The 26349-nt window shown below is 44.0% G+C and overlaps 1 long non-coding RNA gene across 1 annotated transcript; it reads right to left on the bottom strand.

Moving 5' to 3' along the window:
• Nucleotides 1-2870: 2870 nt before the first annotated feature.
• LOC103674232 lies at nt 2871-20493 on the bottom strand. The gene is made up of 3 exons (XR_571583.2): nt 20127-20493; nt 19385-19491; nt 2871-3269 (listed from the first exon to the last, which is right to left on the bottom strand). It is a non-coding gene; the product is annotated as an uncharacterized LOC103674232 (long non-coding RNA).
• Nucleotides 20494-26349: the final 5856 nt, after the last annotated feature.

The raw sequence follows: 26349 nt of genomic DNA, 5'->3' as shown, positions 1-26349 counted from the left end.
TTTCTTTTAGAGAGAGGGAGAGAAGGGCCGAGGGGGGCAGGGTTGTTGCAGACAGAGAGAGGGAGAGAGAGAATCCTAAACAGCTCGTACCCAGTGCAGGAGACTGACTTGGGGCTCGAACTCATGACGAGATCATGACCTGAGCAAAAATCAAGACTCTGACACTTAAATGACTGAACCGCTCAGGCGCCCCACAGTTTTTATACTCTGTGTTTGATGAAGGGCTTTCAAAGATTTTACGTGGTCCTTATAATAACTCTTATAATTAGCATGTTAGGATTCTTTAAGGCTATAAATGAAAGAAACATATCTTGGAAGGAAGGAAGGAAGGAAGGAAGGAAGGAAGGAAGGAAGGAAGGAAGGAAGGATATAAAAACTGAGATAACATTCTCCAGAACTAACCTTTCAATCTCTCCGTACATTTTCCAAGCGCATAAACAGATTCCATTCCATGCAATTCTGTCCTGCCGCCTGATGTCCTGCTGATGGGGCAAATCTTCAATTTTCCTTCTTTTGACATTAAGCTAATGTGTTTTATTTATTAAATTTCTCCATGAGCTAAACAACAACCTGGAAAGATCTCTATGTTCTTTCAATATGGGTTAAAAATGCAGAGCTACTCAAAGTTAAGTGCAACTGGCTTTTGGCGTTACTTGATAACAAGAACCTTAAGGGAATCCCCGCTCCCTTGATGTTTTGCTTTAATCGCCATGGAATGGCTGCTGCTCTGGGTGATAGAATTCTCCACCATTCACTGCCCTTGATTTCATCTGCACTAAGATAAATCCATCACGGTGACGTTCCTGAAATTCTCAGCGAGGGCCAAAACTTCGGCAGATGTTTTCTCCATCTAATTTCTCTATTTCTCTCTTTCTCGCCTGTGGGGGGCACAGGCAATTTAGAAAAAAACCTTAACCTTTCCAAAACATTGTTAGGAAGTCCTACTGGAGTTCTGACTTAGGTTAGAACTGTAATTAGTTTTATTTTTGCCCCCAAACTTGAAATATCTCTGCCGGAAACATGAGACTCGGCCTTTTCTCCGAAAGTAGGTACATCTTTGGAATATAATTTAGACACGTTGAAGATTTGAGGGTTGACGTGATAGTAGGTGCTGAAGCGGGATCTCAAAGCTTGGAGGATCTGAGCTTCCAGGTGAGACAGGTGGTTTTGAGTCTTCCAGAAGCCATCGAGCTCAGCAATTCCTAGAAATTGATCTAGGGGCGCTTGGGTGGCTCACTCAGTTAAGGATCCGACTCCTGATTTTGGCTCAGGTCATGATGTCATGGGCCATGAGATCGAGCCCTGTGTCAGGCTCTATACTCAGCATGGAGTCTGCTTGTGATTTTCTCTCCCCCTCTGCCTCTGCCCCTCACCCCAGTCACACTTTCTCTAAATTAATTAATTAATTAATTAAATCTTAAAATTGATCTGTAGCCCATAGATCTTCCTGATAAGGTATTTAATAACCGAAAAAAAATACTGGTTTCCTAGATTTTCATTATTATACACGGAGTCTCTTCTTACAAACCTACCAGTTACGAAGTAGTTACTGACGCTTATTCAAATCTGACATCCAGAAACTATATTAAGTGTGCTGTCTAAGGCCTCAGATTCAGGATTAGTTGGCCACGTACCAGCTGCACCAGTCCTGTCTCTACTGCTCCTTATTCCAGGGGGCCGGCGTCCGTGACCTACTTTGGGCCTCTGCACTTGCTATCCCGTCTGCCTTGCAATGCAGCTTCTGAAGTTTGCGCACATTTGGCTCCATTTTGCCACTCAGGTATCAGCCCAAATGACTCCTCGGGGATGCCTTTCCTGCTCACTTCATTAAAATAGCCACCCACCAGTCCCTCTTGGTCACCTTATCCTATTTTGTTTCACACGTTGCTTTTTATGTTTAATTGTCAGTCTCATCCCTGGAATTTCCCTGAGAACAAGGCCTTGTTCATCTCTTTCACATCTGTATCACCAGTTTCTAGAAACCACACCACACGCATGGGGGACACTCAGTAAGTATTTGCGGGATGAAAAATTCTGGCTTCCAGGCAACTTTACATAGTAGCTTGCAGAGCTTCGACTCCTCCTGGACATTGGGAGGGGGCAGCGTAGGTGGACTGTGGTGTTTTTTGCTGCACTGAAAAAATCAGGCTTTTTATTTCTTTTTAAGATTTTATTTTTAAGTAATCTCTCTACCCAACATGGGGCTCAAACTCATAGCCCTGAGATCAAGAGTCACATGCTCTACAGACCAAGCCAACCAGACGCCCGGATTGCAGGCTTTTGAAAAGGCTGAGAGTCACTAATCAAGAAAGGTTCTTCATTGAAGGGGTGCCTGGCTGGCTCAGTCAGAAGAGTAGGTGACTCTTGATCTTGGGGGTGTGAGTTTGAGTCCCGCATTGGGTATAGAGATTACTTAAATGAAAACAAAACTTAAAAAAAAAAAGCGTTCTTCATTGGAATTCATAGAGGGGTTCTAGAGGACTGTGAACCCTCTGAAATTTTATACATATTTTGCTGGAAATAAAGGTAATAATGATCTTGTTCCCAGTGGTCTGGGCAGCACTGGCTAAAGCTGACTTGTCACTAATCCGGACTGAGTCCAACCCAATTCTTTGCACCAAAGCACACACCCCCGGGCAAGCAGCATTTCTCCCCTTCCAGCTCAGGCATTCTGCATTCCCACGCCGAGCAAGTTGCAAACGGAGTACTCTTTTTTTTTTTTTTTTTAAGATTTTATTTATTTATTCGACAGAGATAGAGACAGCCAGTGAGAGAGGAAACACAAGCAGGGGGAGTGGGAGAGGAAGAAGCAGGCTCATAGTCGAGGAGCCTGACGTGGGGCTCGATCCCAGAACGCCAGGATCACGCTCTGAGCCGAAGGCAGACGCTTAACCGCTGTGCCACCCACGCGCCCCCAGAGTACTCTTGCCGGCCTTTATGGGCTTTTAAAAAACTGATTGTATGTGAAAGAAATACTTAAAACTACTGAAGTTCCTAAGAATTTTGTGGACAGTGGTGCAAAAATAAAGCAGAAAGTATGTTTTGAAAACTCTGATAACATCTTTGTTGCCCCAAACCCTCTATGCTTCGATAGCATAGGTATAACGGAGGCACTTCAGTGCGCTTTGCTTCTGCCGTCGGTATTGCGGATGGCTCAGATTCCAGGCTCTGGAGTCCGATGCACTTCCGTGCAAATGCAGGCGCAGCCACTCTGTGTGATCGTGCACGGGCTGCTCTTCAGTTCCAGCATCTCAGAATGGTGCACTGGCCTTGGAAGATTGCGATGGGGGTATTATATGCCAAGCACTGTTCTAGCTACTTTATATATATTAGCTCGATACTCTAATAATACAGTATAATATAATATACAATAATATAATATACAATAATATAATATACAAGATAATATAATATAATATAATATAATATAATATAATATAATATAATCTATACTCCTCATAAGAACCTGTAAGGTAGGTCATTTAGAAATCATTGCCATTTTATAGACTGGGAGACTGAGACACAGAGGACCAAAGACACACAGCTATTACACGTCCCATACCTACACAGTTGCACACTGCCTGACACAGAGAGGGCATATCATACGGTCTCTGGAGTTGCTGGAATGAGTCCATGGGAAGATGCATGTGGAACATGGAGCCCAACACAGAGCAAGCATTGCACGGAGGTTACTGTTTCCTTCAGAGCGGTCCTCCTTGCTGGAATCGTTGGCAGCAGAGCTACCCGCCCCCCCCCCCATGAATCCTGGTCCCAGAAGACATTATGAATATTCTATTCTTGCGGACCAGAATGTAATATGGGCAAACCCAGCTTAGACGGCAAGATGTCCAAACCTGCCTGTCCTCGGTGACAGTGACAAATGCAGCCCAAGTGTGATGCGCACTGTTCAGGGCAAAGGTTGTGGACTCCTTGCGTCTGGCTGTTTGGCCTGATTTTGATTATGGTCTGGCTACTTGTTCTAGTCAGTTCTCTAGGCATCCCTGTAATTACTTGCTTTATTCAATATTCTTTTTTTAAAAAAGATTTTTTTAAATTTATTTGAGAGAGAGAGAGAGAGAGAGACAGCACAAGCAGGGGGAGTGGCAGAGAGAGAAGGAGATGCACTCTCCCCACTGAGCAGGGAACCCCATACAGGGCTCAATCCCAAGACCCTGGGCAGCCACTTAACCAACTGAGCCACCCAGGCGCCCCTCAATATTCTTTTAGTAAACTTCCCCTCTCCTTATTTTTGTTAACCATGTTCTATTGCCTGCAACTGAGGACTCTTGAGATTTTCATTGCATTTGAAAATTCATCAATCGGGGCGCCTGGGTGGCACAGCGGTTAAGCGTCTGCCTTTGGCTTAGGGCGTGATCCCGGCGTTCCGGGATCGAGCCCCACATCAGGCTCCTCCACTATGAGCCTGCTTCTTCCTCTCCCACTCCCCCTGCTTGTGTTCCCTCTCTCACTGGCTGTCTCTCTCTGTCAAATAAATAAATAAAATCTTTAAAAAAAAAATTCATCAATCATTTTCAGAGTAACTACTATGTGACAGGCACTGGATACAGCGAGAGCCACATAGAAACATTCCTGCTCTCAAGGAGCTTATCTGAAAATAGCCTTACCCTTCCTTTCCTTCTTTCCTGCAGGGGGTCATCCAGCCCCTTCAACCTTTCCTAGGTGACAAGTGTCAGTTCTGTTACCATCCTGGTCCCCGTCCCTGATGCTCTGTAGGTTGAGAGAGTATTTGTGAGGAATCTTACATAGCAAGTACCAGAGACTCAATCAAATTGGATTAAGTAAAAAATATGTATATATTGGTTCAGGAAACTGAAAATTTTAGGGCCAATCAACTTCAGGCTGGTCAGGGGCTCTGCACTTAGCGTGCTCAGGTTGCCATAACAGATATCCCACACCAGGAGCTTATACAACAGATCTTTACTGTCTCTGTTTTGGAGGCTAGAAGTTCCAGACGAAGGTGTGGGCAGCACTAGTTCCCTCTGAGGCTGTGAGGGAGAATGTGTCCCATGCCTCTCTCCTGGCTTCGAGTGGTTTGCTGACAATCCTTGGCGTTCCTTGAAATAAGCCTGCATAAATTATTAAGTAGCAGAGAATGGACAGAATGCCCCCGCTCAGTCTTTCACAAAATGAGCCTTATTTCATTCTTCCATGATAGAAGGTTCCCGGGTGAAGAATGGCTCTCCTCAGAAAACTCGGGGTCTTCCCAAACTCCGCATCAGAAATAAGCAGGCGTTCCAGAAGTTGGTCCTAAGTTACGGAGCCCAGAGCACTCACATCTCCCCACGTAAGCCTTTACATCCCCATTTCCATTTTGAACCAAACTTTCTGGAAGCTCACTCACTCATGTGACAAGTTTCTCACAAGAAAAGACACTGCGCCGTGAGCACTTATTAATATTCATCATTATTTCTAAATGAAGACCAAAATGAGATGATGTTGTCAGGCTTATAAGAATGCATTATGAAAAGTCACCAAATATTGCTCTGCAGAGGACGCGCCTAAAGCTTTAAAGAGACAGTCAGTACATCCTGGTCTACTTAGAATCACGCTTGAGTTAATCCAGACAGCGAGTAGAGTGGCAGGTGGGTATGTATGTTAAAGGAAGCACAGTGGATACACTGAGCATAAAGGTTATCTGCAAATCTGGCTTTTGCATCATAATAGACCTGGTTCTAATCCCAGCTCCAGCCCTTGCGCTCTCTGGGCAAAAAACCGAACTGTTGGAAGCACCAGTTTCCTGGTCTGCAATATGGAAATAAATACGCATCGCTCATAAGATAGTGTTGAGGATCAAACAGGTTAGCCTGTGAAATCCTACGGCAGAGCACCTGTTTATAGAAAACCCTCAGCAAAATGGCAACCATTGTGATGTTAAACAAATAGACAACTTTTTCCTTTAATAATTAGAAAACCATAAGTGCACTGGATCCTTTGGCTTGAAGATGTTTAGGTAAATGGAATCTCTGAAAAACCACACCTGGAGAATTTTTTTTCTTTTTAAATCTTGAAAGAGGTCCCCTACCACACTGCAAAAGGAGTATTTCATTGTGTGTTTAGTCTGCAGCAGAAGAATAAGTTATACCTCTAAGCAACTGTTTTGGAAAGCCATCCATGCATACAGACAGTGCAGAGTTCTTTAAGAAAAAAACTGGAGCAAATATTCCGGCATCTTCCATCGAAACTGAGAAAAGTGTGGAGATGTTATGTAAGCATAAAGGACTAGGGATGATGGACGCTGTTACAGCCAGAAAGGGGAAAACACAAAGGGAGTTTGTGGATGGTGGCGTCCTTTCCGAGTGACAGTCCCGGTTTCCTATAGTGTAATATAAATTCAGAGGACATCTTGGAGCCTAGTAAATCAAAAATACATTTGAACCTTATTGATTAAATAAAAAAAATCAAATCAGTCTTCTGCTGAAACCTATTTGCAGTTACAGGATATTACCTGAATTTTGACACCACGGAGGAAAAAATGCCAACTAAAAACAGGGGGTTAGAGTTTAGAAGGTCTTAGATTTTTGTATTTACTTGATTCACCTTCTCAAAGTCTAACATCACATTATACGTAACCAATAAAGTAAGCGGTATTACTCTGGGCAGGAATCAAAGGACACCTTATATTGTCCTTTTTCTTAAGGGCCCCTCATAATTTTGTAGGATCTGATGAGGATTTCATTTTTGGTTGCCTTAACTGGGAAAGGAGTAAAAGGTAATAAGATGGGGTGCAGGGGAAGATGCAAAGAAATCTACCCCCCCCCACCCATAAAGCATGAAAGGGAAGAGTGTCTGGTCTCTTTTTGTTCCAGATAATTGACCTTATTATTCTGATGATTAACGACCTGAGATCTCCTTCTAGCCCTATAATTTTGTAATTCCAAGAATAAAGTCTCTCTCCAGCTATCAAGGCAATTAAGGTAAGGATCACACTCAGGCCAAAGTGAGATTATGGCCAGAGTCATCCAGATAATTACTATAATCCTCTGCTTCCCTTTGGCATTGGAGGCCTGGCATGTTTAATCGAAAGAAAGACGCTCTTGAGTGAGTGAAGGGATGGTTAGTCGGGTTCACTGAGAATTGCAGATACGCCGGGCACCACAGAGAATGTCGGCTGACGCGGGGTCTGCCCTGCTGAATTGGGACATAGCTGGGCTGAACACACTACAGAGTCTTGTAGGTTTGGGCAATCTCAGTGATAATGACAAGTAACAACAAGGCTCTGAACAAAGAAGTTCTTCCCCAAACCACTGGAATAAATTGCCTTTGCACAGAAGAAACACAGTAGGCGCCCAGCAAAATTGTGAAGATACAGAAACTTCTGTTCAGCAACAATTTACAACACTTCTTAGTTTTACCCTCTCTCCCTATGAGCTGTTCCCCTTCCTTGTAAGCATCTCTTCTCCCCTCCAAGTCCCCCTGAATCCCAGCCCTTGCCTTTGCCCTACAAGGAATCTATGCCGCGGATCCTTGTTTCTCAGATGGGCCCCTACTCCGTCCTACAACTGCCCAGGGGATAGGAATGAGTAGGGTCTTTGGGTGACCTGGATGGTGTACGAAGCCCCCTCGGGTTATGGGTTTATCCCTTGAAAAGCAAGGCTAAATAAAGATGGCATTTTAGGCACAAGGTGGGGTCCACAGTTCCGAGTACGTTTACTGAGCATCTGTTACGTGCTGGAGTTTTAGAAACAGCTGTCGCGCATTCCCATTATCTGCAGTCCGGTAGAGGCCAGTGAGGAAAATATTGTTAACTTTCTTACACCACGGGGCAGCTGCTTTGTCATTCTAAGCATGGGGAAGAAAGTGGTAAAGATGGGTAGTCTAAGCAATTGATTTTTCGGGCTGTAGACGAGATGCGTATCTTCAAAGATGGTGACCCCTTGTTTGAAATTTTCTGACTGAGACAACACTTGAGAATTGGAAAACCGGCTTTTCTTGTCATTCATTGAATTTGAGGAAGCAGGCCAAGCCCATTCTGTGTAGTGAAATTGGATTCCTTTATAAGGAAGAAAGGCCTCCCCTTAGCTGTTGTGTAGCAGATATGGCCCCAGCTAGAGGCCAACAGTTCTGGTGAGCTCAGACCCACCCTGGCTGGCCACATCCCACTGAGGTATGCACGGGGTACCCTTCTTGTTCTGCATATCAGAGTCTTTTCTGATGCTCTCATGGCCCACAGGAGGGGTAGCCCGAAAGCATGGGTAAGGCTAATACCGTGGAGGCCCTCTTCAATCAATGGGGCGGTGGAGCATGTGGGTGAATCTTCCAACCTGCCTTCCTTTAGGCAGACAATTCTGGTCAGCGTTTTACGTGCTTTTGAAGAGGGTCTGGTGAGATGGAGCCCCTGATGCCTCACCCCATCAATGGCAGCTTCAGTAATGCACAGTTATGTTGGCTTTCCAACCCCTACTTCCTTACTCTTTGCTTCCTGGGATTCTCCCAATAGATTAATTACACTCAAGTCCTTGTCTTAGGGGTTACCAAAGAAAGAAATCGAGGGACTGGCATTTTCTTTTTTTTTTTTTCTAATGATTTTATTTATTTATTTGACAGAGAGAGACAGCCAGAGAGAGAGGGAGCACAAGCAGGGGGAGTAGGAGAGGAAGAAGCAGGCTCCCAGTGGAGGAGGCTGATGCCGGGCTCGATCCCATAACGCCGGGATCAAGCCCTAAGTCAAAGGCAGACGCTTAACGACTGAGCCACCCAGGCACCCCGGAGAGTGGCATTTTCCGGTAATATTCTGTCCAGTGCTTGGACTATAGGTGTCCCTCCAGGGGCACCTGAGTGGCTCAGTCGGTTAAGTGTCTGCCTTCAGCTCAGGTCATGATCCCAGGATCCTGGGATCAAGTCCCACGTCGGGCCCCCTGCTTAGCGAGGAGTCTGCTTCTCCCTCTGCCTCTTCCCCTGCTTGCGCTCCCTGTCAAACAAATAAATAAAATCTTAAAAAAAAAAAAAAAAAAGACTCCCTGACCCTTAAAAAAAAAATAAAAAAAATAAGTGTCCCTCAATTACTTTGACTCATTAAAGTTATGATACGTCTTATCCTGCAGATCAAAGTAAGAAATGTAAATTTTTAAATGAGTAATAAATATGTTTAAAATGTCAGCAAGTAACATAGGAGAAAAGCCTTCAAGGAAGCATAATGAGAATGAAAAATTGAGAGGATTCATTAAGATGCTTATATATACTTGTTTAAAGTCATACTAAGTAACGTTTCATGTCATTGATGGTTACGTATATTTGTGGCTGAAGGACATATTCCAGATCTGTGGTGGTAGGTACCTGGGGACGTAAACCAGAAAATGGGGCTTCTGGGAAGTATACAGAAGATTTCAACTGTATCTGTGACTTTTGTCATATATTCTATTTATTTATTTATTTAAAATATTTTATTGTTAAGTAATCTCTATACCCAATGTGGGGCTCGAACTCACAACCCCAAGATTAAGAGTCACACGCTCCACAGGCTGAGCCAGCCAGGCACCCCTGTCATATATTTTAAAGAAAATATTTGAAGAAAAGCTTACAAAATGTTAACTTGTTCATTTGGGTTGGAAAGTACGAAGGCATTTGTTATGCTTTTCTCTACCACATGTTTAAAATGTTTCCCAAATTCAAAAGTAAAAGCAATTTTAAATGTTCTAATAAAATTCAGTGAATTCAAAGCCTTGAAAAAGAACAGATGACCTACACGAACTCAGTCCCAAACCATAACAGGTATTGCCAATTTGAAATATATTCTTCCAGATGTTTTTTTTTCTAACTTAATATCGTTGACTTGAAATGCAACTTTTAGTCTTGCTGTCCCAGGAGCTCAGAACTTCTTCTATTGTTGACTATGGTAATCAGGGAGGAAGTATTGATAACAGAGAAATTAAAAAAATACACTAATTTTTTCCCCAGAAAATGTAAGATTAGCACTATGAGATTAAATATGGGATGTGACATTTCAAGGTCACACAGACAGGGTTCCCAATGTAAAGAATGTTTGTTCTTGCCCCAGATGGCTGAGCACCCAATCCAGGATTTTTATCTGGATTAAATCAAGTTCAACCATATTTCTATCCTTCCACTGCCATCCATCTATAAAAACTATAACGTACAAACTTTATTCTATCTGCCGTAAGAACTTCCGGTGACTGGGCTTTTTTTTTTTTTTTTTTTTTTTGCTTTTTATGATTACAAATAGCCTTCACGAAATTTGTAAACTAAACCTACAGTTTGGAATCTCGTGCATGGCTGCAACTTGGTATTATTTAGTATTATTTTTTTATTAATACATGTGTTGGGAGACAAGAGAACATTTTGATAAATACTCATGAAATGTGCCAGATCGATGCATATTTAGAGTATCTATTTGCACAAAGCAATAACGTGAACATATGGCTCACAAGTTCTGAAGCCTGATACTGTTAGATAGATTGATGCTGGTAATTTATCATGTGCCGCTAGAAGCAGAGAGATGAATTGTAAAACCCTTTAATGGCTTCTGGCATCCAGGCAACAAACCTTTCTGGCCTTTCTCTCTTTGCCCTCAGACTCATCAGCATCTCTGTGAAGTAGGATTCAAGGATGAAGTCAATATGAAACTTTTTCTCTAAGTTTTCAGGAACAGACCAAGGGCTTAGTTATTAACAGACCTGAACACAAAACACTGTAGGGATAAAACCACGATTCAATCTCCTCTGAGGCTTTTTAAAGGGACCTACAGCTTTGCATCCTGCAACTCCTTCTCTTTGTTCCTCTTCTCCCCAAACCCTGACCAGGGAGCCGGGATTAATCGCTTCTAAAGGCTGAGGGGCGATGGCAGGCAGCACACGGCAAAGCTATGGGAGCGATTTGAAAACTCTTGACTCCTTCAGACCCGCCAGCGCCAGAAACTATAAATAGGAAATGGTTGGCAAGAGGGGAAGAAGGGACAGACCTCTGAATGCTCTTGAGCAAGAGGGAGAGAGCAGGAATATCTTAAATATTTGGTACAAAAGCCACTTTATTCCTTTACAGCAAAGCTGCTTGGCCTTATGGGAGAGCATTTATCTGAGCAGGACTCAGAGCTGAGAAATTTTGCTGCAGTGGCTGCTGTGGACCTGATGGCATTTTAAAAAATCTATCTTTAGGGGGAAACGTAGATAACCTTTTCATTTTGGGGATGTCTATTAGGGACTGAACTATGCCCCTCCCCCAATCCGTAGAGTGATACTCCCACCCCCAATGTGAGATAGGGCCTTTCAGGAGGTAATTCGTGTTAGATGAGCTCCTAAGAGCGAGGCAGCCCTCATAAAAAGAGGAAGAGACACCAGAGCTCCCACTTTCTTAGCCGGAGCACAGGGAAAAGGCCATCGGAAGACAGAGCAAGGCGGCCGAGGTCTGCAAGGCGGGAAGCCAGGCCGTGCTAGAACCCCGAACCCAATCCCATCAACACCTTGATCTCAGACTTCTAGCCTCCAGAACAGTGAGAAAATACATCTCTGCTATGTAAGCCACCCAGTCTGTGGTGTTCAGTCATGGCAGCCTGAGGGGACGTAGACAATGTTGCTTAATACCGGGAGGCAGGGGGTACCCGGGTGGCTCAGTCGGTTAAGCGTCTGCCTTGGGCTGGGGTCGTGATGCTAGAGTCCTGGGATGGAGCCCTGTCAGGCTCCCTGCTTGGGGGAGTCTGCTACTCCCTCTGCTCCTTCCCCAGCCTTGTGTTCTGTCTCTCTTATTAAAACGAAAAAATACTGGAAGGCCGATTTCATTTTGTTTGGGTCTATGAAAGGCACCGGATACATATCAAGGTCTGAGCGGTAGCAGACTGGTTAAGAGAATTGGCCGTTGGACCCCGGCGGGCCTTGTTCAAATCCCAGTTGTCCGCTTACTAGGTGTGCGACCTCCAGCGAATGACTGTCCCTCGGTAGGTTTCTTCCCGTGTAGAACGGGACGAATAATAGTTTATAGTGCAAGACTGTTGTGAGGCTGAGTCCTCTAATGCATGTGGAGCGTGCCACAGCGGCTGGCAAATAGCACTCTGCAAAATGCTGGCTCCGCCCCCAGGCGAGGGCCTCACGTGCGCAGAGTAGGTTCCGCTCGCGAAGTACTTGCATAGCCATCATTATTTTGATTTGTAGAGCAATCTTATGAGATTCAATGGAAAGGCAATATGACACCCACTCGAGGGAAAAGGAACCCCAAATTCAGAGAGGCCAAGAAACCTGCCCAAGCCCAACTTTCTAATACATCTAATGAATCAAGGAGAGCTAGGCTTCAAATGAAGATCCCCTAACTCCCAGTTCAGTGCTCCCCTCACTGAATTTGCTGTCTGAATTCGTCTCTTCCCCCGTCATTCCCTCCCTTCTTGTCTTTTTTTCTCTTCACCAAACACGCATGGAGTTTCTATCACGTTCCAGGTATTTCCCGGTCTTCCCCTGGACTCCTGTGTTCCTTTTCTCTGTATTCATTCCCACCTGGAGGTATGTGTGTGAGCGCACCTGCCTGGGAGTGCGCCTGCGCGTCCACACTCCCGCGTCCTGGGCTGTCATTCTCTCTGGGGATGACCCTCCGCCTTGTGTCTCCTCTCCTTCCTTACCTGCCAGTTATCTTAGCTCCAAGAAGTCAGCACTCAGCTTTCAAGGGCATATTATAAATAGAGCCTTAACAGCCGACTCTCTTTCCTTATCTAAAAACTGACACCAAGCACTCGCAACCAGGACAAAAAGAAAGAGAACAGGGTTAGTGGCGGAGCAGATAATCAATATCTTTAAGTGATATGAGAACAGAGAATCCCAACGGGGAGGTGGGAGGAGACCTGAAGATGACAGCCTGAGAATGCCTGCTGGGCTCTCCGGGGGAGCGAGGGGTGGGGCATTGTTTCAAACAGTAGGTTCCATATTATATTTGTTTTTAATTAAAAAATCTAATTGGTTTTATTTGGGGATTCATGAATCGGATGGCATCCCATCTAACAAATAGAAGGGTGCTCCCCATAGTGCAATTCTTATATATGGAAAAAAAAACAACAACAACAACAAAAAACCCTCTTATTCTCACAGTACACATCACTAAAATTCAAACTCTGCAGAATCTTGACCCCTGAAGCCGTGTGGGAGTTGTAGCAGGTCCCAACGGGACAGGAGGTGAGCTCTGAATTGTGAGGTGAGATCGTTACCCTGCAGTTTTGGCCTTTTGGGACATGAATTCTACGAGCAGAGAAATGCTTGAACGCAGAGTCTTCGGGAGAGAAGCAGGGCGGGGCAGTTGGAAGGAGTCAGTGCCGGAAAGGTTCCCAGAGAGTTTAAAAAGACCATCAAATCCAACCCGTCTGTTTTACAGATGAGGCGGCTGAGGCGCAGAGAGAAGTCACTGGCGTGAGGGCTGATAGTCAGAACCGGAGGTGGCTCACCCAGCACAATGCCCTGAAGGGGGGAGGATGTAGTGAAAGACCAGGGACTCTCCAAGAAGTCAGCTTCTATGTGTAATGTAGAGAATTGAAATGTGCCTTTAGGAGGCTGGGACGGGCTCCAGGGTGCTGGCTCAGTGACCCTGAAGGAAGAGACTGGAAGGGCTTCAGGAGCATAAAAGCAGGCCCCTCCTGCTGTTCTAGGTGGCTTCCCTGAGTCCAAGGTTCTTCAGGTAGGTCCTTCCAAAGACCTGAAGTAGTGGGTTGGACAGGAAGGGGTCTGGATGGTCTTGAAGTAGCTGTTGGCTTCTGTATGAATAAAAAAATGCCTCTTTAGGGAATAGAGGTGTGGGGTTTTTTGTTTGTTTGTTTTAAGATTTATTTACTTAGAGAGAGAGGGAGTATAAGTGAACAGGGGGAGTGGCAGAGGGAGAGGGGAAGCAGATTCCCTGCTGAGTAGGGAGCCCCACGTGGGGTTCGATCTCCTGACCAGGAGATCATGACAGGAGTCAAAACCAAGAGTACAACCAACTCTGACACTGACTTTCATTCTCACTTTGACCCTGATTTTGACCCATACCCTTACCATGACCCTCATTCTACCTTTCACAGTGATCGTGAACCTGATCCTAATATTAACTCTGAGTCTGACCGTCAACTTAATCTTTTTTTTTTTTTTAAGATTTTACTTATTTATTAGAGAGAGAGACAGCGAGAGGGGGAACACAAGCAGGGGGAGTGGGAGAGGGAGAAGCAGGCTTCTCGCTGAGCAGAGGGCCCAATGCGGGGCTCAGTCCCAGGACCCTGGGATCATGACCTGAACTGAAGGCAGACGCTTAATGACTGAGCCACCCAGGCGCCCCCGTCAGCCTAATCTTTACTCTGAAAATCTCACTCTGAACCTCTCCCTAATCTTGACCTTAATTGTAACAATGAAATCATCACTGACCCTCATCCTTTCATATAACTTGACTCTGACCATAACCCCCACACACATTCTGAACCTGACCTTCATCCTGGTCCTTACCTCCTATGCTTGGTACCCTGGTCCCCCCCCCCCCCCTTCTCCTTTTCTGAGCTTATAGTAAGCCTTATCCTTACCCTGATCCTAATCCTAAATCTCACACTGTCCTTGTCTCAAAAGTTGACCTGATGCTGACCTTCAACCTGACCTTCACCATCTCCCTCATCTTCACATTCTCCATGATCATCTCCCCAAATTGACTCTGATGTCACCCTAACACTGGCTCTGACTTCCCCACTCCTGAGCCTTACCCGAACTTGATTCTCGACTTGCCCCCACCTTCCACCTGACCCTAATCATCATCCTACCTTGAAAACCTTGAACCAGTGATCCTGAAGCAGCCCCTGACCTAAACATTACTCTTAGGCTGACTCGGATCCTGAACTTGATCCCAAGCCTTACCTGATCCTCACCTTTACTCTGATTTTCACCATGTTCTCAAGCTGACAGTGACTATGAATGCCATCAAATGAGCCCTTAGTCTGAGCCATTACTTCTCTCTGTGACTTGCCCTTAACCCTTACTCTGACTTAACCCTTAACCCTGACCCTCTCCCTGAATTCTTATTCTCACCATGTCTATAATCTTGACCCTTACCCACATTGTACACAGAACCTTCCCTTCATTAAACAGACATATGAAATCTGTACTTGACCCTGACCTTTAGTCTCATTCTGATCTTACCTATCCCTCACCATGTGCCTGATCCGGGCCCCCACAATGACCCAGACCCTTATGCTGTCTCTGACCTTCACTATTACCATGACTTTGACCTTGACCTAGAACCTTACTTTCGTGACTGAAACTGACACCAAATTTCACCATTAGCCTGATTTTACCCCTCACCATAATCTTCTTGCTGACTCTAACCTGCATCCTTGACCTTATTCTGACCCTCACCATGTCCATGACTTCACTTGACCCTCACCCTCACCCTGACTCTATCCCTCACCATGATCCTGATACTGGCCCTCAGACTTAGAGCCTCACCCTCACCATGTCCCTGACCCTGCACTTGACCTCAACTTTCACTGGGAACTTGAACCTCAATCTCAACATGACCATCACACTGTTCTGACCCTGATGCTCACCCTGATACCGAATCTGGCTCTCATTCCTACCTTGCCACACCCAGATAGTGACCTTCACCTCTGCCCTGTGACCCTGACCCTTAATACTATGACACCCTCTTACTTTGACTCCTACTTGGATCCTTACCTTGACCCAGATTATCATGCTGATCTTGACCCTGACTGTGAAGCTGACATGATGCTGACCCTCACCATGGCTGTCCTAAACTGTGACTATCACCCTGATTCAGACTTCAAATCTGATTCTCAGTCTGATCCTAATGCTCTTATTTACCTTTTTCATGACCCTTATCCTCAATATGACATTGGCTTTGATGTCACCCTGACACTGTATCTGACTTCCTTACACCTCAAACATTACACTGTCCCTGATGATCAACCTGACCCTGTTCATTATTCTGAAACCAGCCAACACCCTGACTTTGATCTTTATGCTACTCTCACCCTGAACTTAACCCTCATCCTATGTGACCCTGATTCCAACATGACCCTAATCCTGATCATACCTTGATTCCTACCTCACGGTGACACTGAATCTGATTAGAATTCTCATCCTGACCCAGATCCTCATGCCATCCTTTCCTTGAAGAATGACTATTACCCTGAGCCTCATCTTTACTCTCACCTTGACCCTAATCCTAGCTTTTACCCTGACCCTGAACTTCATTCATATGTTTACCCTCACTCTTATCCCTCACATGGACCTTCACCCTGACTCTGACAATGACCTTGATCCTCAACCTGACCCTCACCGCGACCACACCTTGAATCTATACCCACCCTCACTTGACCCTATAGCAGACCTTCTCTTCTTCATCCTGATACTAATACCCTCACAGACCTAACTTGATCCTAACCCTCAACTTGATCCTAACATATACTCTGACCCAGATCTTTTTTTTGGTTAAGATTTTAGTTTTAACTAATCTCTATACCCACTGTGGTGCTCAAACAACCCTGAGATGAAGAGTCGTACACTCCAACTAAGTCAGCCAAGCACCCCTCACTCTGACCCCCATCTTGATCCTAACACTGATCCTGATGCCCACCGTGATCCTAAAGCTCACTGTCATCATGACCTTGACCTTCAATCTCACCCTATGACTCTCTGACCCTCAATATGATTCTGACTCTCATAATGGTTCTTATAATGGTTCTGACCTTAAAAGTGACCTAAGTATTCCACATTGAGTTTGAACATGAAATCTGGTACATTTACATGCTAGTTTCAGCTAAATTTCTTATAACTAGCAAAAAGAACATACTTTAAAAAATCTATGGATAATTCTGAACTTGCTTACGCTTGTATGCACGTCTTTAAACATGCTGCTTTGACTGGTATTAATATGGGCTACCTCTAAGAAAGGGCAGTAGAGGAGAACATGTTGTTCTCATTGCTTTGCCTCAGATAAAGCATGGGTTAATTCTAGCAGTCAGTAAGAAAATTTCTGTAGAGATGAATGCCTGATTTCTTCTTTACTGCTTGTCTGTCCAAGCAAATATGATTTCCAAGGATATTTGCTTTAACTCACAGTAAGAAGTTACTACATACAGAACAATGTGGAAATCTGAAATCATTTTCACATATATGGCTCGGATCCCTATTGTTCTAACTCACAGGAAGAAAATGCAGTGAATGTGCGGATGAATGCAGATAATGTATCTGGGGTGTTCTTGGTCATACCTTACATACATCTCTATGTAGGCAAACGGAAGTAGAATTGAAAAACATCTGTATTAGTGCAAAGAAGTTCAGTCTCAGACATCTCTCTTAAAAGAAACTCCTTAGTGGTTCTGGGAGTAAATGGAGATGAACACAAGCACGGATTCATGTGTGCCATCCTTCTCCAAGGCACATCCTTCCTGTGAGGGGCAGCAAATGAGGAAGAATCTAAGAGCAGCGGTGAAAAGAATCTGTATGAATAAAAACAAGCTCGGGCTCAGACATTCCTGTCAAAAATAACCCTTCTTGCTTCTCAGAGTAAAGCAAGATAAACACAAGGACAGAAAACACATTTCAAAACACGTTGTTATTAAAAAGAGCAAAACTGATAAAACACAGCGTTTCCTAAACATAGTTTTAATTGACTCTTTGTTCTTAAAATGTCTGTGGGGGGCGCCTGGGTGGCACAGCGGTTAAGCGTCTGCCTTCGGCTCAGGGCGTGATCCCAGCGTGATGGGATAGAGCCCCACATCAGGCTCCTCCGCTGGGAGCCTGCTTCTTCCTCTCCCACTCCCCCTGCTTGTGTTCTCTCTCTCTCTCGCTGGCTGTCTCTATCTCTGTCGAATAAATAAATAAATAAATCTTTAAAAAAAAATTTCTGTGGATTAACAAAATATGCAAATGACTTTGGGTAGCGATATGTATCAATTTGTATTTGCCTTTGCAAAGTGTTGGTCAATGTGAAGTAAATGCTCATAGAAAATCCCCTGGTGGTTTTCAGCTTTCTGCCCTCCAGGCATCTCTCACAGCTCGAGAGAAAAAGAGAAGAATGATTAAAACGAGTATTTGATGTAGGTAGTTGATGGTACCGGGGACAAGCGTTGCAGAGAGATACAAATGTGTGTACAGGACGTGATTTTCTGTTTATGTTTAACAGTTATGCTGTTCATTCACATCATAAATTTAAGATGATGTATTGTTTTATTTGCTATATTGACAATTATATTTTAAAGCTATAGTTTAAATTATCTCTATGTTTTAGATCTATATGTATCTTTTTTTTTTTTTTAATAAGCTCTACGCCCAATGTGGGGCTTGAACTCACAACCTCAAGATCAAGAGTTGCATGCTCTACTGACTGAGCCAGCCAGGTGCCCCATGTATCGCTATAGGTCTTTATGCAGACAATTTGTGACATAAGTAATGTGCCAAAAGAGTAAAATCAGAGTTTGAGCCTTCAGTGTAAAATGACTTATTTTATGCCCAGATTGGTAAAAGTTCCTTTGTGTCACCAGCTAGTAACTTTTGGTTAATATTCATGCTTATGGGGGCTCCTGGGTGGCTCATTCGGTTAAGCGTCTGCCTTCGGCTCAGGTCCTGGGATCGAGTCCCGCATGGGGCTCCTTGCTCAGCAGGGAGCCTGCTTCTCCCTCTCCTCCCTGCTTGTTCTTTCTCACTGTCTCTCTCAAATGTTTAAAAATCTTAAAAAAAATATTCATGCTCATGCTCCTTGCTTACCCTTCAACCATTTCCATAGCTATTCTCTCAGACACCCTTGATCTAATTTTATTTATTTAAAGTTAAAAATGCTATCATAGAGCTAAATTCACCCTTTAGACAGAGACGACTTCCAGATATTAAATCACCTCAGATGACAAGCATGATTGTCCTCACTGGGGGATGCCAGCTCACGGAAAATAAAAGTGCCAATATTTATAGTAAGAGTAAATGTGCTTTTGAGGTAATCTACAAATTCAGAATCATTCGGAAACAAAGGTGTCTCTATACTTGAAAACCTCTGTATAAACTGGACATTAAAGAACTTTTAGATGCTTTGCTATTACCTAAGAAAATAGCTATAATACAAATAAAAGGTCAAAGGCAAAGACCTATAATCTGACAGTAATGCTTCGGCTGACCACCATGTTAAACAATGTTAACCTAGATAAGTACCTTATAATCACACAGGCAAGAACAGTCTTGGAGGAATTCAAAGAGCCTGTTACTGTAGGAAAGAGGTCTCTGATTCAATTTAGGATGCTCACTGCACCTCAGGATGGCCGATTATACCAGAACACTTGAAAATGGAGTTTAACAAAAATTCTTCATGGTATTACCCATAAAAAAAAAAAAAAGGTGAATCAGCAACAATATTCAGCTAACACTGGTGGCCTAGTTTTAGGTGTAGATGCCACAGATGTTTTCAAAGCAAGTCTTACCTGGCAATCACACTATCCTGACAAAACCGTCAAGGTGGGTCATGGACAGGAACCAAGGGCCCTCCAGTCCTGTGGACAGCTCCAAATGGACATCATACTAATACTTTCTGCAATGAATTAGAAATATGCTCCGTTTATTGTGTATTTCTTCTCAGGGTGCATTGAAGTTTTATCTTGCTATATAAAACTACTCCCATACTTGGGGAGGGGTAAATGGCTTGGTTTCGCTTTCCCACCTGGTTAATCTTCACGTCTCTAATGACAGAGACATTCATTTTACTAGTACTTTAAGTACGCTTACATAGAGACTTCACTGTCCTTGTCATCTCCAAGTCCTCAAGAAATATAGAGAGAATAGAACCTTAAGGTAAAATTAACAAAGCTCTGAAAAATCCTTGAACTCCCACCACCCAAACTACCATCAGCTTTCTAAGCTGTAAAGTCAACCCTTTCTGGGACTCCCACGTTTTCTCCTTATTCTGCAGGAGCGAAACTCCCTCAAAGGGACAAGTGGTTGGACCCTGTAGTCTACCTGGAGTCCAACCCTGCCTCTGGCCCATTCCTCTCTTGGGGGTGGGGGGAGGGAGACAGCTGCGACAGATCTCTCTCCTCGCTTCTTTCCCACTTCCTTTACCCCTGTCTCAGTGACGAATTCCAAGTTTTATACCATCCAGCATCCTTTTGCAATTTAATTTTTTTGGCCGAAGTCCCCCTCCCACTGCTCCTCAACGCGCATGCTCACCCTTGTTGGCGAAGTTTGCAGAGGGAGGCCGCTGCCCCTGCACACTACTCCGGGCCTGGGGCGGTCAGAACTCACTGTTGCTAGGGAATGCCCGCTGCAGTCTCCTTGACTCTGCCCATGACTGACTTTCGGGGGAAAGCCGCCTGGCCAACTCTCCAGCATGCTGCGACAACTCCAGGAGCTTTGGCTGCCAAACTGCTGTTCGAAAGGGAGCTGTCCACAACCCCAGGGTCACCTGCTGCGGCGGCCAGCGAGCGCAGGGGTTAGCGGGGAGATCTGTTGCATGCTCCTCTTTCCTCAAGAGGAAGAATGACACAGGAGGCAGTTGAGGGGCTCGGATAAACAGAGGATTCCAACTTGTTCCTGGGCAGGCCCGCTGGCGCGCGCTGAAACCAGGATGCTGCGGCCCCGGAGCGCCGGCTCGGCGTCTCCACCTGCTGGTAATGTGATTCTTATTTTGAGGATGAACTGAAGTCTGTGGTGGCATTTTTAGAATAGGAACAAATAAAATTAGGTCAGGGCTATCCAAGGGAGTCATAAAGAATAGTTGAGGGATATGCAAAAAACTTTGAGAATTAACAATGATTTGGTGGCAAAAGGAACTTCTATGGGTCTGGGCATAAAATAACTCAGTAATTTTTATATGAAAAACCTAAATCCTAATTTATTTCTTTGGCACATATTTAAGTAACAAATTTTAGGAAATAATCTGTTGTGCATTTATTTGTATGAATTTGGGGATTCATTCATTCATAATATTCATAAATAGGTGATAATGTAGTTTATGACTTTAAAATACAATATCCTATACATAGATCTGTATATCTCTACAGTCCTTATATCTATAGTATAAATAGCATTTATATTCATTATTATCTTTAATTAATCATCCATCCTTCTCTTTTCTATAGGCGTAAAAGTCACCCAGGGAACAGAAATTTTAAAACCATCCCACTTTCTTAAAAATAAACAGTTATCTCCCATGATTTTAAAATTTTGAAAAGGCAAAACAAGGTCTTCTTAACACTGGCCAAGCTGACTCCACAGGTTCTGTGCCCATGTGCGCATTTGACCTTGAGTGCCTTTGAGCCAGACTGGGAACATACCTGTGACTGAATAAACTGGGCTTGTTACTGGTTGCACTAGGGGAGAATGCACCCACTGGGAACCATAGGGTGTCTTGATAAGGGGGTGTTAGAAAGCACCTATTATAGAATTTGGTCTTTAATCAGGTAATTTTAGGAAGGCCTAAGGAAATGAGGGTTTGCTCTAGATTGGGTGCTGTTAGAAAGTGGGGCCAATTCTATGACTGGGTACCTTGTGGATACACAAACACATACTTAGGTAATTTAAAGTTTTTAACTATAAACCTTTAAAAAATTTTTTTAAAAATATTTATTTATTAGAGAGAGAGAGAGCAGAAGCGGGAGGGTCAGAGGGAGAGGGAGAGAGAACCCAAAGCCGACTCCATGCTGAGAGCGGAGCCTGATGTGGGGCTGGATCCCACGACCCCAAGATCATGACCCGAGCAGAAACCAAGAGTCGGGTGATCAACTGACTGCACCACCCACTCACTCCTAAAGTTTTTAACTATAAAGCTTAAGATATAGTTTGTCAGTATCTTAAATAGAGCAATATATATAGTTTTAAATTTACTGTGTGAACACACTGCAACAACTTTCTAAAATAAAGCAGTAGAAATTCAAGTAGAAGCTCTCTGTAATTTTTGTACCCTCTATAATCAACTGTCTATATTAATTATCTTTAATTGAAGAAATCATTCTTTTCTTTCTTTTTCTATAGACAGAAGTGACACCTAGAGGACAGAAAGTTAAAAACCATCCAGGTAATTTTTTGAGCACTATCTCCTACTAATTAAAAATTTTGAGGAGGTAAGTACAAACATGCATGTATTATCATCCAGAGGCATTTGCATATTTTAATTCACTGGTATTTTAAGAAACAAGGGGGTCAATTAAAATTATGGTTTGTAAACAGTGATTTATGTCTTCCTTTTTTCTGCAAGTAAGAATGTACCTTTGAAATGAATGTGTTTTGCTGTCCTGATGTTTATTTCTTTTTAAGGAGCAATCAGGACTTTCTAATGAAAGGAATGTCAGAGGCTGAGCCAGTTTGCCTGAACATGAGTTGTTTGCAATATTACTTCTTGTTTGCCTAAACTGAGATCTAAGATTTCCGTGAGGAACCCCCCCCCCCAAAACCCAGAAACACACTCAAGTTCTCTGTCTTCCTATGAGTTACAACAAGGGTAATCTACACTGTATATGTGAAAATGAGCACATACTTACACGTTGTTTCCACACTAACTTCTCATTGCAAGTTAAGCCAATAAAGTTGGAAATTGTATATATGTGTACAAATGAGCAGTGAAGAAGAAACCAAGCTCAGAACCAAATATTCGTCTCTAAAGAGAGTTCTTTTTTTGGTAGATTTATTTATTTATTTGAGAGAAAGAGAGAGAGAGAGCGCGCTCACACATGCACAAACAAGTGGAGGGAGGGGCTGAGGAGGAAAGGGAGAGGGAGAGAAAGAATCTTAAGCACGTTCCACATCCAGTGCAGAGGCTGACTTGGGGCTTGATCTCACAACCCTGAGATCATGACCTGAGCCGAAACCAAGAGTCAGACGCTTAAATGACTGAGCCACCCAGGCACCCCAAGAATCAAGTTTACTTTTAGTGTCACTGTAAGAATCAGGGTCAGAGTGAGGGCCAAGTAAGGGTCAAATTATGGGTGAGGATTACTGTCAGTTTCAGGAACAAGGTGAGTGTTAAGATCAAGGACAAGGTGAAATGTGGAGTCAATGTTTAGGAGAGAATCAAGGTGAGGGTCAGGGTCATTCAGTATCAATGTGAGATAAGAGTCAAGGTATCATCAGAGTCACGGTCAGACAGAGTCATGATCAGAGTCAAGGTTGGGTAAAGTTCAGGTCCAAGGTGAGGGTCAGCATTGGTGTCAAGATCTGTGTATTGGTAAGAGTCAGGGTTGGGTTGTATGTCAGTCAAGTAAGGTACAAGGGGTGAAGAGGTCAGAGACAGTATCAACGCAATGTCAGGGTCAGAATCAGATTGAACATGAGGGTCATGGAGAAGGTAAAGTTGAGGGTCAGTGTGAGGGTCTGATGCAGCATCATGGTCAGGGTGAAGGTCAAATCATGATAAGGGTAAGGGTCATGTTGAGAGTCAGTGTCAAGTCAGCTCAGGGTGAGGGTCAAGATCAGGGTGATGATCAGGTTCAGATGATGATCAAAGTAAGAATCATAGTCAGGGAGAAGCTGAGGTCAAAGTGAGTGTGAAGGTCAGAATGAAGGGAGAGTCAAGGTAAGGGTCAGTGTCAAAATGTGCCATTGTAAAAGCAAGAGTGTTAGTGTCAGGATAAGGATGAGGGCCAGTTTCAGCTTCAGGATTAGCAACTGGGCAAAAGTGAGGGCCAAGATTAAGAGGAAGGTCAAGGAAAAGGAGTAGGATAAGTAAAAGATCAAGCTGAGGTTGAAGTTCAGGGTCAAATGCAGAATCAGGGACATAGTAAGGGTAAGAATGAAGTTGAGGGTGTATGTGGTGGTCATTGTCAGGAAAATGGTGAGAAATAAGATCGGGGTCAAGGTGATGGTCAGGTCAGTTTTAAGGCCAAGTACAAGGTTAGGATGAATGTGATAGTAAAGTTCTAGGTTAAGGTCAAGGTCATGTGAGGTAATTGAGGTAATTGTGAGGATCACTGGGAAGGTCAGGTGTACAGTGAGTATCAGAATCAGATTCAGAGTAAAGGTCAGTGAAAGGGAAGGCATCAGGTACACGGTGAGGAATACGGTCAGGACGAAGGTAAGGATGTTAGGGTTGGGGCATGGTGAAGTTAAGGGTCAGATTTAATATAACAGTCACCATCAGATTGAGTGTTATAATAAGAGTCAGGGTCATCGTGAGTATAACAGTCAGGATAAAGGGTTAGGGTTAGGAGAAGTCTCAGGGTCAGCTTCAAGGTCAGATCAACATCAGGTTGAGGGTCAGCTACAGTATCAGGGAGGATTGGGGTTAGGATTAGCTTCAGGTTAAGGATAAGAATGGGTTGGAATCATCGTCAGAGTGAGCAACAGAATCAAGGTCAATGTGAGGGTAAGTTTCAGACTTGGATGAGGGTCAACGTCAGAGGTAGGGTGAAGATAAGTATTTGAGTTAGGGAAAGCAGGGGCCAGAGTCAGGGTGACTGTCAGTGTTAGCTGCATAGCCAGAGAAAAAGTCAGTGTGAGGTCGAAGATTGGGGTCATGGTCAAGTACAGGATGAGGGGGAGATTTTGCATCAGTATTAGTGTGAGAATAAGGGTTAAGGTTATAGAAATGGTGAGTTTGAAAGTGAAATTCAGGGAGAAGATCAGGGTCACATTCATGGTCAAGGTCAGTTCTGAGCATGAGGGTCAGAATAAGGATCAAGGACAGGAGATGGACACAGGGGTACGGTCAGATAAAGGGTAATTGTCAGTGTCAAGATAAGGGTTAGTATATATTTCAGGGAAAGTGTTAGCTTGATAGTGTTAGTATCTGGTTGAGGGTCAAGATCAGAGCCAGTGTCATGGTGAAAGTCAACATGAAGGTTAGGGTTGGGTAAGGTTCAGAGTCAAGTTTAGCATTAGGGTCAACATCAGGATGGGTGATAACCAAGGTCAGCTTCTGGGCATGGTCAGGTTCAAGTTAATCTTCATACTGAACCTGACACTCAGTATGCCTTTGAGTTTGAATCTTACCATGTCTATGAATATGACTTTTACCTAATTGTGATTCTCATCCTTATCAAGGCACTGCGGATTCACGTGACCCCTCACCCTGATCTTGAGCATGGATTTTAGATTCACCTTTTTTTTTTTTTTTTAAGATTTTATTTATTTGAGACAGAGCCTGAGTTGGGGGTTGGGGGAGGAAAGGGAGAGAGGAAGAAAGAGAAGCAGACCCCCCCTCACTGAGCAGGGAGCCTGATCCTTACCCCACTTCTGATATTTAACCTCAACCTGACCCTTAACCTGACTCTAACCTTCACCAGAAGCTATCACCCTCACCTAGATTATGACATTTATGCTTGACCCTGACCTTGATTCTGACCCTCACTCTTACACTTTTTCTGACTTACTACTCCACACCTGACCCTCTCTCTAACCCTCACCTTCACTTTGTGATGACCATCATGCCGACTCTCACTATGACCCAACCCCTTCCCTGATCCCAAACCGACATACGCATTCACACTGACTGTAAACCTGGCTCCAATATTCAACCGACCCTGACACTAAGCCCGAGCTAGACCCTCATTGCCACATTCACACAGTACCGAGTCTGAATGTTACCCTCCCCTACCTTGACCCTGACTCTCATAGGACATTCTGACTTTCCCTAAAGCTCACACTTATCCTGACTCTGATTCTTACTCTCACACTGACCCTGCTCATGAAACAGATCTAGAACTTCACCTGACCTAACTTTTACCCTGACACTGACCTTGACATTCAACTTTATCCTTACCCTGAACCTGTCCTCACTCTGACCTTCACCCTAGCTATGACAGTGACCCTGAATCTCACTAGTTCCTAAACTTGACCCTTATAATATTCCTGACTATGACCTTTACCCTGACCCTGGCATTCATGGAAACCCTTGTGCAGACTCTGACTTTGAACCTAACACTGAACCTGAACCCGACCCTACTCTCAAATTGACTCCGACCCTGACTGTCATTCTGATTCTGAGCCTGAATCAGATTCTGAAATTGACCTTGTCCCCGACCCTCTCATTCACCCTTTAAAAGACCCCACTCTTCAAACTGACTCTGATTGTCACTCTAACACACTCTGACCTCCCCATCCATGAGAAGTTACCCTGAAATTGACGTTTAACCTGATTTAATCCCTGGTTGACATCCTAAACTTGGCTTTGAACTGTTCTTAACCTTTATACTTCTTTCCCTTTGGCCCTGTCCTGAAACCCACCCTGCACAGAGCTTCATCTGAGGTTTCACCTAATTTTGACCCTCAGTGCCGACCCACACCATGATCCTCGCCCTTTCCCTTAACCTAATCTGACTCTCACCCTGACCTTTATCTGAATGTGACCCTGATCTTCTCCTCAAACCTTATAATCACACTGACTTCCACCCTGAACCGGACCTTTACCCTAACCCTGCTTCTTATCCTCACCCTGAACCTGGCCTGTACCCAACAGCCA

The sequence above is a fragment of the Ursus maritimus genome, unplaced genomic scaffold (genome assembly GCF_017311325.1).
Source record: "Ursus maritimus isolate PB19 unplaced genomic scaffold, ASM1731132v1 scaffold_14, whole genome shotgun sequence".
Lineage (NCBI taxonomy): Eukaryota > Metazoa > Chordata > Mammalia > Carnivora > Ursidae > Ursus > Ursus maritimus.
The sequence above is the reverse complement of the archived record's forward strand: the minus strand, read 5'-3'. Positions and strand labels throughout refer to the sequence as shown.